At 38.6% G+C, this 17342-nt stretch overlaps 1 protein-coding gene across 14 annotated transcripts in view; it reads right to left on the reverse strand.

Moving 5' to 3' along the window:
- Positions 1 to 17342, reverse strand: part of JAK2 (Janus kinase 2) — a 91699-nt gene that overhangs the window by 52679 nt on the left and 21678 nt on the right. For 7 of the 14 annotated variants that reach the window (XR_008744708.1, XM_055790252.1, XM_055790253.1 and 4 more), the window contains one exon: positions 3476 to 3620. The gene's annotated coding sequence lies outside the window, so the exon portion shown is untranslated. Of the gene's footprint in view, positions 1 to 3475; positions 3621 to 6463; positions 7912 to 8261; positions 8663 to 10619; positions 10668 to 17342 lie in introns of those variants that run through there. The other 7 variants (XM_055790256.1, XM_055790255.1, XM_013302566.3 and 4 more) reach the window with 6 other exon arrangements.

The raw sequence follows: 17342 nt of genomic DNA on the forward strand, positions 1-17342 counted from the left end.
CCAAGTCCTTCTCTGCAGAGCTGCTCTCAACCCACTCATCTCCCAGTCTTACTGATACTGGGGATTACTCCATCCCAGGTGCAGACTTTGCACTTAGCCTTGCCAAACTCCACAAAGTTCACATGGGCCCACTTCTCAAGCCTGTCAAGGTTCCTTTGAATGGCATTCCTTTGCTCAAGCTCATCAGCTGCACTGCTCAGCTTGGTGTCATCCTCAAAATTGCTGAGGGTGCACTCAATCCTACTATGTGTTGTTGATGAAGATATTGAACAGATAATAAAGACACTGAACATGAAAATGCTATGGTTTAACTCAAACTATGGTTTAACTCATAAATATGTTTGTTTTGCATAGGCAGATGGGTGTTATAGTCTCTAAGTGCATTTTTCAACAGCTTTTGTTTATATTGAACTATGTCGCTTTATCATGAAAGAGCTGTTCAGAACTTGAGTTGTTTTTCTGCTCCTAACTACAATTACTGAGGAAGGGGTAAGTGTGTGACTACACATTTCTGTGGGCTAAAGATGATTTGTGCTAAAGAAATGGATCACAACAGTTAAGTCAGCAAAGGCTAAACGCCTTAAAGGAGGAAAACATTAACTTAATGAGCTACATGATAGACAAAAATAATCAATTACACATACATGAGTATAAAACTATGCTACCATGACGGTAATTCTGGGAGAAAGAAAAAAACCAACTACCATCACCATGAGAAAGGCGCATCATGTTATTTTCCAAACTAAGCAACACAAAGAGCCAGTGTACCACAGACCTACAAATCTGAATTTCGAGGTGCAAGCGTCACTCACACGATTCCCTGGGCTCTGATCTAGGGGGTATATGGATTCCCTATGACTCGTTTATACAGCCAGCCACCTTTAAATGAGAAAATCTGTGCTTTCAGCTGCAAAAAGCAACACACAGGTAACAAGTATTTTCTTCAAATAAAATAACCACTACCTCCCTAGAGACACTGTGTTTAAAAGATTTCTCACTACCTCAACAATATGCAAGATGTAATGTTTGTGCTTTACCACTTACTTATACAAAACATTCACAGCTTTAATGCCCAGAGGAAGGCTTCTTTAATTACCACAGTAATTTTTCTAAAATACTCTAACATTAACCCTTTGTAGAATACAACCTTCACCTGAACCGACAGATCCTTTGTGGTGGTTTGACCAAGCTGCTCTATCGCTACCCTCCTCCGCAGGATAGGGAGTGGGGGAGAAAATAAGATGAAAAAACTTGTGGGCCAAGATAATGCTTCCCATCAGCAATGTTCAGCCACCTCCCAGGAAGCAGGGCTTCAGTAAGCATAACAGTTGCTTTGGAAGGCAAATGTCACAAATAACAAATGCCCCCCTTTCTCCTCCTTTCTTTTAGCTTTATTGCTGAGCAGACACCATATGGTATGGAATACCCCTTTGGCCAGTTTGGGTCAGCTGTCCTAGCTACATCCCCTCTCAAGACCTTGCCAACCCCCAGCCTCCTGGTGAGGTGGGGAATGTTAGACATCCCTGATGCTGTGTGAGCACTGCTCAGGGACAGCCAAACCACTGGTGTGTTATCACCACCTTTCTGGCTACCAATACAAAGCACAGCAGCCCTCATACTGCTGTGGGAAAATTAACTCCATCTCAGACAGACCCAACACACCTTTCATCTTGGTCACTTGGTATTATGTCTTATCCAAGCAGAAATACTGCTTACAGAACCTAAGTGAAAACCTGGCCAACTTCAAAAGCGAACTCAACAGACATGCTTGTGCCTAGCTCTCCTTCATAAAGCTTGTGTACTTCCAAATACATTTGCCGTATCAGAAAACCCTCACCATTCCCACCTTGTTGCTATATAAAAAACGCCATAAACCAAGCAGGGAACCTTACTTTATCATACCTAAGAATGTGAAGTATCAACAAAGTGCAGTAAAAAAAGCAAAGTAAATACTGCAACAGAATACTCAACTCTTTTTGTTGCACTAATTTCAAAGGTTCCATGAGACAATGAGAATAATCTCCAGAGACACTATTTATATAATTGTATTACCACCTCAATCTAAATAATTTTCAAGTTTCAAGTTCATCTTTTATGTCAAAGTGCTGATGAAATCGATAGGTGAGAGCAAGAAATATCCCCTAAATCAGTTGCTTGACTGAAAACCAGAAAACATATTTTCTTGGCCTTTGCCCTATACATCCAAGTATAGCTTCACATGTGCAATAACTGCAACACACAATCACCACTCAGCAGCGGTGTGAAAGAGCTCACCATCAACAAAACTGCCTTCACCTGTACTTCTTAGCAGACAAGCCTTCAGCTGGACACGCTGTGTATTCCTTTCTTTGCTCCATCCAGAGACCATTGCCCCAGCACAATAGAAACATTACACGTGGCAAAAAAACCGTAATTTCTGCTCATCCAGAATATTTAAAATATGACCTATTCTTTTGACCATTGTAAAAGTTGAGCAATTTGAGACTAAATATACTGGGAGACATTAATCTACCTGTTCCCAGAACATATTTGACTATCATTTTCTGGGGTATACAGAACATATTTGTCATCATACTGTAATTCAAAAGAATTTCTGTTTGTGTAAACAATGTAAACATTCATGTAAAGAATTCCCATAGTTGTATAAATGAATTTAATACATCCAGAATAGCAAGTTACCCACAGTACCGCAGAGGTATTGTCTGCCAAAAAGGAGCTAGGCCTACACAAATCTGAAGGTCAATGTTTGACATAATCAAGACTCAGTGAAAGTGAAAAATGGCCTGTCCATTTATCCACATTAACAAGAATGTGTAATAAAATCTGGAAGGAACATAAACACCTTGATCTAGAGATCAAAGCTATTAACTATAAAAGCTCTGATTCTGATGCTAATGAACAGAGTATTTGATCCAATAGGATTATTTTAATGTTCCTAATCTGGATAATATTTCAAGTTACAGCTTCTAAAGGATGAGATTAATCATTCCCCGTATTGCTCTAAGCACAATCACCAGCACCTACAACGCAACATGTTTGTATTGTCACTGTCTGTACCTCCAATGCATCTGAGGACTAATTTTACCAGCCACATCAGACTGTACTAGTTCATATGGTTCTTTTCAAGTCAACCAGGAAGAAATTAATGAGACTGAAACCTACCACTTATGCAAGAAATTTCATTAAAATGTGAAGGACATACAAAATCCTGATGATTTAATAATACACAGCATTCACAGCCCCATTCAGAACAATTTTTTTGTTGTTGTTCTTACGGACAATTTGAGCTATGGTGTCTACCAGTTTTGTAAAATCTAAACTCTCTTCTTGAAAATAATCCTCCACCACCTTTAGTTGGGGTTTGGTTTTTGGTTTTGTTTTTGTTTTTAACCCATACCACTTCAAACATGCAACTTTGGAGGTTCAAACATCAGAGCATTGTCTCACTACAGATAAATCCCCAACTGTTAATTACCTTTTATCACTTGAGAAATCTCTGTATGAAACATGAGTGTGATGAAGCCCTTTAAATAGGCACATCACAAGTCACCCACTTGCTGCTGGTACTCACAGGAGGTCAGACAAAGCAGGCACACAAGCAGTGGTGGAACATAGTGTACCTGTAATAAAAACATACTTAACATTAAAAAAAAGTTAAAGGCTGTGACCAATACATAATGCATCATTACTGAAGAATTCAAATCTGTGTTTAAGTACAGACAGAATGATCCACTCCTGATTTGCCCAAATTCCCATCGTCTTTGCCAATAACTTTTTGAATTATTTTTTTTAAATACAAAGTTCATTAAAAAAAAAACAACACACATTTTTTTGGTACTGACACTGCTCTTCAGTTCTGGCAAGAAGCTGGTGTATGAAACTGACACCTGACTTGAAATATAATTACCAATACTGTTTTGCACTCACCATGTTCTTTTCTGTAAATACAGTATCAGTTTAAGAAAACTGCTGATGGCATTACATGAAGAAAAGAGAAACAAAAAAGAAAAAGTATTTACAAAAAGAGACATGGTATGTTTACTTCATGTAGGAACACTCCCTTTAGGCAGAACAATTACTCTATTTGAAAACTGACAACAGGCACCCACTTCAATTCATGTGGAAGTTAACACCAACTGTCTGATAGCAGGAACAACAAGGGCACGCCCACCCCTGCTCACTTTGCACAATATTTCCGTGGTTGCAAGAAACACCATTTGAAAGCACTTAAAACACAACAGCAGCTTCCTGTACCAGCAAAAAAAATGATAAATTCTATGTTTTGACCCTCTCAACATTGAAAAGGGCCCACTAGAGAAGCAAAAATGAACCTTAAAAGTCAACAGAGTTGAAAAAAAATAAAATGGAAGTTCAAAGGAGGCAGAATTCAGACAGGGAGAGCTCTGCGAGTTTTGTATTGGACAGAAACCTCCCTGGGTAGGAGAGAAGGAAATCAACAGTTTCCTCAGCACCATGTGCTGTGTCTACTGAGCATATCATCAATTCCCCAAGAAAAAGCGACCCATCTCAATGAGCAGTAAATTCAGCTTCTCTTCCCACAGAAGTCTGACTGTTACAGCAATGATTAGTGTTGCTCCCCTTGCAATACTGGCTTTAGAGTAATCAGGTTTGCCTTGTTTGGACAGCTGTGTATTTTGTATGCACCTCCAGGGATTCTCCTTCAAATGCTGTCTAGCCAGCTAATTAAGATCTGATCCAAAGCCCAGTACAATCAATGCAAGTTTTCCAGACCTGTATTCAAGCACTGGAGGGCCGGAGAGGGGTTTGTTTGGGGCAGAGCAGTCCATTGCTGACCTATGAGCACACATTGTATGCACACTGATCCGAGAGCACCAGCTTCAAACGAAGCACAGAACCAACCACCTGCACATGCAGGTTTTAGATTAAGAGGCATTGCTGGGTATTCTAAATCAAATTATTTTCTATTTTAAACATACTGTTCCATGCTCAGAACTGCCTTGCATTCATCATTGCCAGTCAGGCTCTTGACTTTGAACAAAACTGCATGAAGATTTACCTGACTGTAGTTAATTATGTAGTTTTTCCATAAACCCCAGATCAACTGTGTAGCATCATTAGCTATATGAGACAGCTGCTACTGAACTTATGAGACAAAGCAGGTTAAGCTAAGGACGCAAATCACTTCTATTCTCTGCTTAGCAGAGCCCAGTGGAATAAGGGTCACGATATTTTGAATAAGCTCAGTGACACTGCAGCTTGCATTTCAAATGCAAAAAGTGGATAAAGCAGTCTAATATCAAGTCTATTCTTCTTCACATGACAAATGGATCAATGATCACTTGCTTATGAAAGAGCAGCTTATAGCTCTGGACAAAAAGCAAGGCAATTTGGATATTAAAAACTCCAAGCTGAACAGGCTCACAGTGGTTATAGTAACATCTCCCTACTTTTTTTTTTTGGTTGGTTGGTTGGGTTTTTTTGAGAGTCAACCACTTTTTCTTCTGCACACATTTATAGACGTATGTATTTATAGGATCTGGATCAATACCTTATAAAACCATTCAGTTCATATACAAACCATTACCTACATTCCTAGCTGTACCAACCTGACAGTGCACTATCTTGCCAGCAACCTAGCTCCCCCACTACCTCTTTCCCTCCTATTTGTTCAAGTCTACACCAGCTTACATTTCTGGCAGCTGCAAGCATTTAAATGACCAATTTCAAAATGAACTAAGTCTAATGAAACTCTGTCAAAATAAATTAGTCAGTCTTCTCCAAGTTGCCATTATCTGCAAAATACACAATACAGAATGTTACGCAGAGGAGGCTCTAAAACCCGAAACAGTCACATCTCAGCAAGCCTTCAGAATTCCTATACAGCGAGTGTTTATTGTGCCTGTGTCACTATCTTGAATACTCTATTTACTAGCGAGAGGAGAAAGACCATAAAAGCATTTTCTGTTGACAAGTAAGGCCCTGAAGATATAGGTTGTCTCCCAACAACTCAACATGTTTGTTGCCAGTAGACTAGGACATCTTGAGTAAACTGAAGGTGACAAAAATGTGCACTTGCCATCTGCTTCCATCCTTCTTTCAAGGAATTTGAATCAACGTTGTAAAGATCAATTACAAAAGCCTTCGTAAGTAATGGTAGGTAGATGGTTAAGATTGTAGGTAAGAGTCTAGTAAAGACTCACAAAAAGTGCTAACAGGTCTTACAGTAGTCAGTAGTCATGGGAGAATATCACCAAGTTCTACAGAGACAAAAAACAAAAAACTGCAAAAAGACTCCAAAAAGACTCCAAAAGAATTTTCCCATTTTATCAACCATACATTAGTATCACACAAGGATTTTTAATATATCAAAATTTGAATGCACATGGTAGCAAGCAGATACAATAGCAAGATGACAGACTAACATATCAATGACAAAACATATGCTAAAAAACCTGGAGAGGTAAAGATAACGTTTGCTTACAGTTTTCACTTGGCAAACCACTGCGTGTATCAGCAGTTCAGCAAGAGTCCATAAACTTCTGCACAAGGAAAGAGTAATGATCCTGGCTTGATCCACTTGCACAATACACAGGGACTAAGTGGATAGAAGCTGTTAATATAAGGATTGTAATCTCTTCATTCTGATTAGAAATAAAAAAAATAGTATGATTTCTTACTTCTTCATAACAGAATGAAGCCCTTGCTCTAGCTTATCGCAGGAAGAACACTAATTGGGGGTGCTGTTGGGAAAGGACAATGTATCGTAGAAGCCGCAGAACCACAGTAACCTGCCAAGTAGGTAAGTTGCCAGAAAAGCAATAAAATGAAAGACCTGCCTACAAGCAACAGCTCTGCTTAGGTTCCATCAGAACTTTGACAAGTTGGTCCATATCTGCAAAACATTTCAATTTCACCATGCTGATAAATTTCAGCAAAAGACTATTTCATCAGAAAATTTCCAAGCAATTCAAATGGTTGCCCAATTGTTTTGGCAAAGATTATCTCCCAAGACAGTGGCATGTGAGGATCCTCAGTCCATTCAGGGCCACTATTATTCTGCACAGCCTTGTATGCACAGAGGACATAGGAAAAGTAGCCACTATGGGTTAGAAAGACCTTTTGTATAAAGCATGAAAAATGTCACCGATTTTCCATGATTCCTTTACTGGTATATCTCAAATTCTTGTAAAGTGATGTAATAAAAGATGACAACAGCAAAATTAGGACTAAGCGATATTTTCACAAATATGCCACATCATACTAGACTTTGTTTTGTGAACTGTAGTGAAAACTGAATTCTGCTTTATAACTCAGACCATAAATAAGGGCTAATTAGTAGCACATAGGTCTTCCTAAATTGATTATTTGATTTCTTTCAAAAAGACCTAAAAAAGGAGTTTCCAATGCTCATGTGTGCATGGAATGAATTAAGTCAACGTAAAAAGTGTTTCTGAGGATTGCTCATTACTTGTCTCATTCTGCCTTTGGCTTTTGGTTACAGAAAACGCAGAACCACTGCCCTACATTGAACAATCCAAGCACTGGTTTCTATTTAAAAACAACTACCAGTGAATTGACAAGACATTAAAAGACAATAAAAATGGGTTAAAAAAATCACATTTTGAAATATAAAATATATTCTAACTCACCACTGAAACAGAAAAAAAAATTCTATTAAAAGGCATTTTTGTTGAAAACACCATCTAGGCAAAAACCTCTTCAATGAACTCTAGAGAATATGTATGACAGTTATAGCTATACTCATTAAGTTAAAATAAATATCGAAAGTGTAAACAAAAGCAAAAGTACAACAGCAACGTCAGCAAAGCAGTCTGTCAAATTGCTTGGCTTTCTTAAACATTGCAAGACTGAGATAGTGGGGACGCCATGCTAAAAGACACTTTTGAAAAAGCAAGGTATCCTTTTCCAAATGCAATTCCCAGTACCACAACCAAAACATGAACCAACAGTTGTTGCTACAGCTGCACGGCCAACAAATAGCGCCCAACAGATGCAAAACAGATGCCAGTTTAGTAGATGCTGTCAAGCAGGCTACACGAAGCTATCAGAAGTCATACACGCTCCATGTTGCAGTCAGAGCGCTGAACAGCAGCACAGCAGACACCAGCTGTATCACAATGGAAAAGGCTTCAAAACTGTTACTTGTCTCTCAGCCTCCAAAGACCTGTCATTTTTCTTGTGGCAGGCAGGGATCTCTCAGGTAAATGTCTGCTCTCAACAGCTTTAACTGTGGAAGAAAGAGAACAGCCAAGACCCACCACTTGCCATAGTTTGGTACTTCTGAAGGGTGTCAGACCTTCAATTAAGTTCTTTATCCTCTTCAGCTATGGGAGTGCGCTAGAGCCGAGTCTATAAAAAAAGGTATCTTCCAGGCAAATAACAACGCAACAGTTTAATCAAGTGGAGTTATATCCTGGTAGAAAATACAAGGTTCTCTTCCTTTGCAGAAGATAAAGGGTTTCTCACAGCAAATGTTTCTGTGAGGGAAAACAAACATAACTCTTTCCAGTTGCCATTGGCTATTAGGATAAATTGCCCAGTTTGTGGTTGTTCAGGAAGTTTTCCTGAGACGTGGATTTTAAAAAGTTAAACCCATTTGGACTTTCCCTCTGAATTCTGTCATCTCTGTTTTCTTGCCCTCTTATCTCACTTCCCCAGTCTGGCAACTTCCCTCCTCAGAGGTTAATAAAACTACTGCCCCTACAGTAACTGTCATGTGGTGTTTACACTGTTTGCAGAAACTCACGAGGGCTGAAGAGCTAGAATTTTCTTCCCCAAAACCAGGAGTAATTATGTGGCAGAAGGAAGGGCAGTGACACTACTAGTCTCCTGCAGGCAAGGAGGAGGTGCACAGGAGGATGAAGAACCAAAGACAAGACAAAGTGTCAAAACAACACTTAAAAACCACCTTTCCCCTCCATGGGTTAAGCCACTTTTGTGGCTCATTCTCTTCCAACACAGCTTGAATTTAATATCATCAGGAAAAAAAAAAAGTGGGGGTGGGGGATGGGGGGTGCGAAACAGGAATGAATTAAATATAGAAAGATCCTGATTACTGGCCAAGTATCAGAAGAGCTTAAAAAAACCCTGTTACCCAAACCTCAAAGATGGATTAAAGAAATTTGCAGTCACCTTATGTACAGTGAGAAATAATTGCACAGTATCTCTATGTCTCTTTGCCATATTACTCTACATAAAAAGGTGTCTCCAGTTTCAGCAACCAGAACATCTGACAGAGACTACTCCTCTCTGTCAAACTTCCAAACATCTACCTTTAGAGATTAAAAGTACACTTTACAATTTACCATACAGGCTAAAGTACCATGGAGATTATAATCACAACCCCAACTACCTTTTCTGCCTCCAAAAAGAGAAAACAAAAAAAGATCCACTACGTTCCTCACAATATTTGTGATGTCCACCCTGCTGTTCTCTGTGTTCTTTGTTTTCTTTCCTCTCTCGGTTTTCACCACCTGACAAAAGCAAAGGGTAAAGTGGTCTTGGAAAAGAACACTGCATAATATGCTGCATGATAAAACACGCACGACCCTGCTTCCTCTAACATTTTCCAGTGAAAAATGTGGGGGAAGGCAAGGCTAGTATATGTGAGTCATCAAAATTGTGAAAACATCTGGATAAATGAAGTTATTCCCTTCCTTCTGTCCCAGCTTTTACACTATCTGAAGCGAATCCGAAAACACAGCAAATTAGCCCTTTGCTGAAATAACTGTCAGCATGCAAACAGGATAACCTTTAAGTCAGGGTTAACCAGCAATCTCTACTGGACAGCCAAGGGCAGTAGGTGCCAGTGTCTCCTTTGGACTCTCCAGAAAGACTCTCTTCATTTTCAGCTTCCAGTTTAGAAACTGTGTATCAATATGTCAGACCTGATGCTAATTTAACATACAAATTCCCTCCTCAAGGTGTAGGGTTTCTAGGGGGTTTTGGTATGGCTTCCCCTCCCCGCCTGCTCAGTTTGGAAAAGTGCTTGAAGCTGTGAAGAGGAAGCAAAGCTAGCTCTTCACAATGTCACACCAGTTACAAAAACCTGGAACACTAATACTATTTATAAGAGTTTAACCTTAAATAATGCTCCTTTGTAGAAAACATAATTCCATACAATGTAATCTATATATAAAGTCTTGCACTTTTAAAGTTTTCTTTATTTAAGTATTGCAGAAGCAGCTCAAAACCTAGGCCAGATTAGAGCCTGAAGCTCTTAAACAGCTAATAAAAAACCTGCCTTAAAAAAACCCCAGAAACCAAGAAAAAACCAAACCACCAAAACCCACCAAAACCACAACACCTCCCTCCTTGCCCCCCAACTTAGATCCCATACAGATTCAACACAGCTAGCTACAAAAGGGCATTGTGCACGAACTGAACCACACTTACAAACCCTTACAGAACAATGGCCTGGTCGCATAACATGATACAACAAAACATAAAAAAGACCCTCTGAGACATCCAAGCAATAATCTTGTGAGACAGTGCCACAGAAATATTTGGAATCAACCGATTTCTGTTAATGGAAGTTTAAATACTAATACTCTAAAACCCAAAACTACACAAAGGCATTAACAAGCCTATCAAATAATGATTTAGAATTCAATTACCATATATATAAATATTGCAGTTCATGCTATTCTTTGATAGAAGGGTTGAAGTATTTTCAAAAAAGGAATACATTCTTTTTTTAAACCCTATTTTAATGTTTCATATTGTCGAATAATTTATGATAGCAATGTTGACATTTTATCTTTTTAATTCAGGAAAATGTACTTGCCTGATAGCTTACTTAATGCTTCCTTAATCATCAATGGCGTGAGAGCTCTCCACTTGTTCCCTATCTGAAATACCAGCCAGCTTTTGCAAAGATATAGCACTACATGCTGTGCCAAGATCATGTTATCTCCATAAACACAGACTGTCAGAAAAAAATGAAAGCAAAAAACCCCAGGGCTCTGAAAGTAAACAAAAGTTCATCATAAAATGTACCATTAGCAGAGATTCTGCAAAACGCTAATGAAAATCACAGGGAAAAAGAAAAGTTCAGTTAAGACAACCATATCTTCACAATGTAATATTTCAAATATTGTGTGGTTTCTTGTCATTTTTGGGGGGGGAAATAAAAAAAAAAGGGGGGGGGGGGGGGGGGGGGGGCAGGAAGAAAAAAAGAAAGTAAATAGACTGGTGCTTCCCCTCCCTAAAGAGAAGTCATATTGTCATGTGTCCAGTAGTTACAGAACTGTTTTAAGTAGGATTATGCAGTTCAATTGTATGCTTTACTTTTAATGAGAAAGGAAATATTCCCAATTAAGACACACTTAGAAAGAGCTCCCTATACTCATATTGCGTATTTCCCCAAGTTCTGAAATAAGAATGACACAAAACTTTTTTCATTATTCTTGATATTTTATCTGAAAAAAGCACATGGAAATTGCAGAAAGCAAAAACATGAGAATTGTGACCCAATAGATCAAAAGTCTCCAACACACTATCTGACATGGATTCAAGAAAAAAACATAATGGAAAAGCAAATAATGATTTAAATAGGGGATATAATGGTTGTAGAATAAATACAAATTTGAAACAAACATTTTTTCCCTCTCTCTCAGAAACAAGAATATCAAACTACCAGAACAAACAGTCAAGAAAGCAGTAAATTCTGTATTTCTTGACTTTAAAACGTCATGGTTAGATGCACTATTACAAAAGAGCCTTTAGATAAACTCATGTTACTGAACTTGGTGGCGGAAGAAAGCTGAAATGTAACTGGTCTATGATACACAGAAGATCAGAGAAGATGATGACTGTGTTCTCTTTTGGATTTCAGAATCTGCTGTTATAGATTGCGCTAGTATCAGTTCCTCTATGAGAAGGCATTATAAAATAAAGATGACACATTTATAGAATGACAGTATTTTTACATTGATAAGTTGTTTATAAAAAGTTTCATTACAAAATGCCTACTGAACAATTACTCAACTAGTTTTAAAAGTCTATCTGATGACAGAAAACCAGAAAAAACTTTAGAACACTCAAGTCTCTCAGTACATAAATCAAATTCCAACATAAGCTTTGCTTCTGAGCCCTTATGTCTAGGGCTTTCATGTACATTTCAATCTCTGATGAGTTCCCAGACTCTACAGCAAGTTCTGCAGATGTATCAACTCAGTAACGCAAACCAAGACACATTAATTCTCCCTGCTACATGCCACTCCAAGTCTGAAATCATACTGTTTCAGTCTTGCCTAAAGGTGGTATTTTCCCACCCACTTTTGGATGGAAAATTCAAAGCTACCTAAGGTCATCTATTCAAAATTTAGGAAATGCTATTTTCTAAATAACAGAACAAGACGGGCTTTTTCCTAGATCAATCTCAAACTCACAAACCACTTCAGTTTCCTACAGAACTTTTCAGCTTATTACACATACTTATTTGCAGCTTCACCTCAGCTCTGCCAAACTAAGAATTTCAGACCTCTCTGCCAGGGCTTGATATAAGCTGCTGCAAAGGAGTAGATTTTCATGGACCTCAAGAACCACTTCTAAGGCAAAGCAGAAAAATATTAGTGTATGCCACACTACTTAACATGTGGCTAACGAAGAGATGACAAAACCAAGCTATGACCCTGATGCAATAAAAACCACAGCTAGCCTCTCCCAAAAGGCCTGTAAAGATACTGCAGGCTCACTGATATTATTTTACTGAATAAAATCACTTTTAATCAGATAAACTGGAACTAAGTCTAGAATAGAATTGAAATACAATGTATGACAGCCATGGTTTTTTGTAACTTGCAAACTACAATGAATAAGATGTCTCCAGCTGAACTAGCCACTCTAAAAGAGATTTTTGTGCATACATTTTCAGGTGTAAGATAAATTGCTGAGATCTGCTAAAACCAACTAGAAGTTTAAAATTGACAATGGTCTTTCTTCTCTTTATGTGTGCTTTCAGCTCCTGAAGATAAACCCTAACCAACTACAGATTACTATAAATACTACTAGTTATTGGATTTATTAAATGTATATTCCAATTAGCAAACTAAATCCAGTTTAAAATTCTAAGCAGGAATTAAAAATGCCTGAACAGACCACTTCTGACAAAGCATTCCAGTACCTATAAATGGATATCCCTCTACACTCTCCTGCCCTTAAGCACTTGCCACATCTGCTCACCTACCAATAAACAACCTTTTAAATAGATGGGGTTTTTTTTCTTAATTGGTACATAGCAAGGACTTTGACCACTAGTACATGCAAGAAATAGTCCACCCACACCTACATCCAAACTAAACATCAAGATATTTGTCTGCCAGCTCATCAATTAACTGAATTGAGTTTCATTTTGTTAAAGCAAATAAGGTCACAGAGCAATTACACCCCTCTGACTGGCACACAGACATAAAGAAAATGTAAAAAACCCCCAGCCAAATAACAGGAGAAACCAGACCATAGCCTTAATTTATTAGATCACTGATAGCATTCTTTGGTATCAAATTTGTTTAAAAACAAAACCCTACAATGCAGCTTTTGGCTGCAGAAGGCAGAGCATACTTCTGTCAGCAACAAACTTAGCCTCAGTGCCATCAGATCACTTCCACTATTCTAGGTAATCTTTACCTATTTGCACAATCCCATAACAAATGCATAGTAATCTTCATATTTTCAGTTTGCATTGTACTTCAGTACTATGGTGCTTTATATAAGACATTTGTCACCTTTCTTGTTTTCCAGACGTAAGACAAGGGCCTAAACTATTTGCCCAAGTCCATGCTGTGAGCTGCTGGTAGATCAGATATACACACAATTCTTTGTTTCACAAAATAATAAATAGAACAAATTTCATTGTAAGAAAGAACTACCTCATAATTCCTTTCAAGGAAGGTAAATAGTTGAAATATTAAGCAACACCATAAAGGAAGTGCTGTTGAAATCTCCAAACTGCTTAAATACTGCAAAAGAAAATCCATTTTAAAACTCAACCCTTACTGAACTCTCCCCAATACACAGTGTCCCAGTTTCATTTTTCAGTTTTAGTGTATAGAGGAAACCTCAGGCAGGGGAAAGAAAAAGAAACTCTTCTGAACACAGAGTTCAATACAAAGGGCATGTGTAAGAAAAAAACAAAACACACCAAGGAAAAAAAAAGCTTTAAGACTGAAAGACACAGATGCAATATATTTAACACGTCTCAGAGTAACACAACACCATGATCCTGCCTAAGATTTACATTCCCATTTACTCTTTAGAGTTCAGTAAAAAGAGAATTAGGTAACAAACGTGACACTACTATGAACATCTATATCAAAACCTATGAGTGTATTTATTGTTCAGTACCCGCATAGGTGACCAAGATATGCCTTCAACAGAAACAGGATTCTTAGTGGCTCTGTGGTACTGACCCAGTCTAAATGCCATTACTATGTAGACTTAATGCTTCTGCATTACTCCAAGCAGTAAATAAAACAAGGTCACAGAAATGGGCTCTTGTTATTCTTCCACCCCCATTCAGGACTGATGGTTTCTAAAAGAAGTTAAGTTTATCTCATTTAGCAGATGCTTCCCCTCCCACTCCCCTGAAAACTGTTCATAGACAGTATCACCATTTAACACTTGACCTCATCAACCCACTGACATAAGCAGCATATGTCACCATGACCACATGTATGGATAGTATATAAGCTGAGACAGATCCTGTCAGTCACTACAGTCAGACACAGTCAGAGTTGGAAGAAATGGTATAGCGGTTTCTTTTTGAGAATTTAAGAAGTTAAGGTAGTTTGATGACTCATAATTGACAAAGACTTACATTAGAGACCCCTAAAGCCAAAATAATATAAGAAGTGGTAAAGCATAACACAATCTTCCGTTGCACTTCTTTTTACCAGCCGCATGCTTCTGTGGACAGCAAGACAGTGTGATGGAAGGATTCCTCCCCTGGTGAAGGACTCCACCACATACGATGTGGAAACTTCCTGAAGTCAAATTATCCTTCTCTCAGACTATATCTTGTTAAGCACAGCAGCTGAGTCACACCTGGACACTTCAGCCCATTTTATGTGTTGTACAGTTTCTGCCAGAAAGAAGAAAAAGAGTGGGCAACAAGAAAAACAAGCAAATCCTTGGCAGGGGGTGGGAAATCAAGAGAGAAAAGAGGACAGGATGACAGGTATCAGAAACTGACAGTTACAGCAGAACATGAAATCTTCTACAAAGACTTGAGAATCCCTTACTCTAAAACCTGAATGTTGCTTGAACGTCCTCAAGTTTGGAATGCATTATTAGGTCAAAAGCATAGATTAGTATGCCAAGTCTGAGCCCAAACATCTCAAAGTACAGCTGCTTCTCCTCTTTCCCCATTCCAATTCCTCCTCTCTGCCAAGCTTCTTTAATAGAAACTCTCCCAAACCATCCCATAACTGGGTACAGGACTATGTTTGAATTTTAACTGAAATAACCTCAGTCACTTAGCATTTAATCCACCTTGTTTAAAACTAATTAAAAACTAATGAAACTTGTTTAAAACTACTAGAAGTTAGCAGACTGCTAGACAGGCATAATCTTAATACATGCAAGGTGAAACAGATGATTCTATACAGGCAAATGAAAAAAAACTAGCAGGCTGGGACCTGCTTGATCTTAGAAAGTACAGGAAAATACATAGTAACTACTGAAAATGACCAAAACTCTGGACTCCATTTGATTCTTAGAAAAATCAAAAAAGAGGAAGGAAATGAAGGCATCCTGCCACAATCGACTTCTGCCAAAGCATTCTGTTTTAACCTTTGGAAATGTAATTGAACACAAATGAAAACTTGGTAAGAAGTTTAAACTACTACTGAAAGAAAATACCTTCTCATAGCAATTATTTGCTAGGAGGCAGGAACAGACACCAGAGGGATGACATACTCTATGATGGGAAAGGAGTCAAGTAAAAGCAGGAGCCTCAGTTCAAGTGGAAGATAGAGATTGCACATTGAGTCATATGTGGGACAGAAATCAAGAAAACTAGGAAAAGGGTAGGTATTTGTCCTACTTTATCTCCTGCGCATCTACATACTTGTAAGAACGAGTATATATTACTCTTTCATTCCCCTCCCATCTCTGACTGATATGGTCCCCTCAGTCAGGTCCCAAACTCACTCAAGTAAACGAATCCTATGTTGACTCCCCACCAAGGACTCTCCCAGTTCCCTTAGGTTCTCTGAGTCTGCCCAGCATCCCCAGGCTACCAAATCGCATACTGCAGAGCATACAGTAAGGATCATATCCCATACCACAGGGTAAAAAATTCATTAATTTTCCATTCCCATGGTATCCAAATCACAACTACATGTAAGCAGAAATAAGAACCAGGAATAGCTGCTGTTAACAATACACCACAGGTGGTTGGGTAGGGTTTTCCCCCCTCTCCTTTCTGGAGGGAATGAGAAATTATTATTTGAATCCTTATCAAATATTTCTTTAGTTCTTCCATCATTCTCCAAGCAACATCTACTTAATCCCTTAAGGGTGCTGGAAAAAGCTGATGGAGAAGGATTTGCTCACATTGCTGAGCCTCAGGGGTGGCGAGTAGGATCTTTAAGCCAAGGATTTCAGTCATTTCTTGCTCTTTAAGCATGGGGAGTAAACAGGAGACACCTCAAAGGCAGCTAATGCCTTTGAGCATTGAAATTACAAGTGCTGCCCTCCTGTTGCTGACATTTGCAGACTTTTTTCTTATGAAGGTAGAATAAAGGAAACATATAAAAATCATATGTTAAACAGACAGAAAATGAGAAGAATTGGAAGAAAAGATCTTTACGGGAAATTATGGACCATTGGGGTGACTCATGAGAGGAAAAAGGAGGCTTAAGGAGTCTTTCAGTAGAGCACCTGAGAAAGACCAAGTTAACACAGATGTCCAAATTACCTTTTGAACCTTCTGTTTGTGCCATTCGTAAAACTACCAGTAAAAGTGACTATTATTCCTCAATAAACTTGAGCCAGCACGGCACAAGAGGATATGCTATGCATATTCCCAATGACAAAATAAAGAGCATTTAGAGTCTCAACTACTGACAAACGTTACCTGTTCCAGGGCCAAAGAGTCTTAATGAAAGAAACAAGAATAGTTAATACTTGTAGCAACATGCTCCTCCAGAACTGCAAAGCAGCTCTAATGCCTGTGGTTCCAGCCAGGTACTCTGTGATCTGCCATTCTCAAGCGGAACAGAGAGACAGGGAAGTAGCGGTGTTGCTATCACCTGGAACATACAATCAGCCAAACTACGAATGATTATGAGCATCTGCTCTCACTCTTACCTTTCTCTCACCTCACTTCAGCATCT

The sequence above is a fragment of the Falco peregrinus genome, chromosome Z (assembly GCF_023634155.1).
Source record: "Falco peregrinus isolate bFalPer1 chromosome Z, bFalPer1.pri, whole genome shotgun sequence".
NCBI lineage: Eukaryota > Metazoa > Chordata > Aves > Falconiformes > Falconidae > Falco > Falco peregrinus.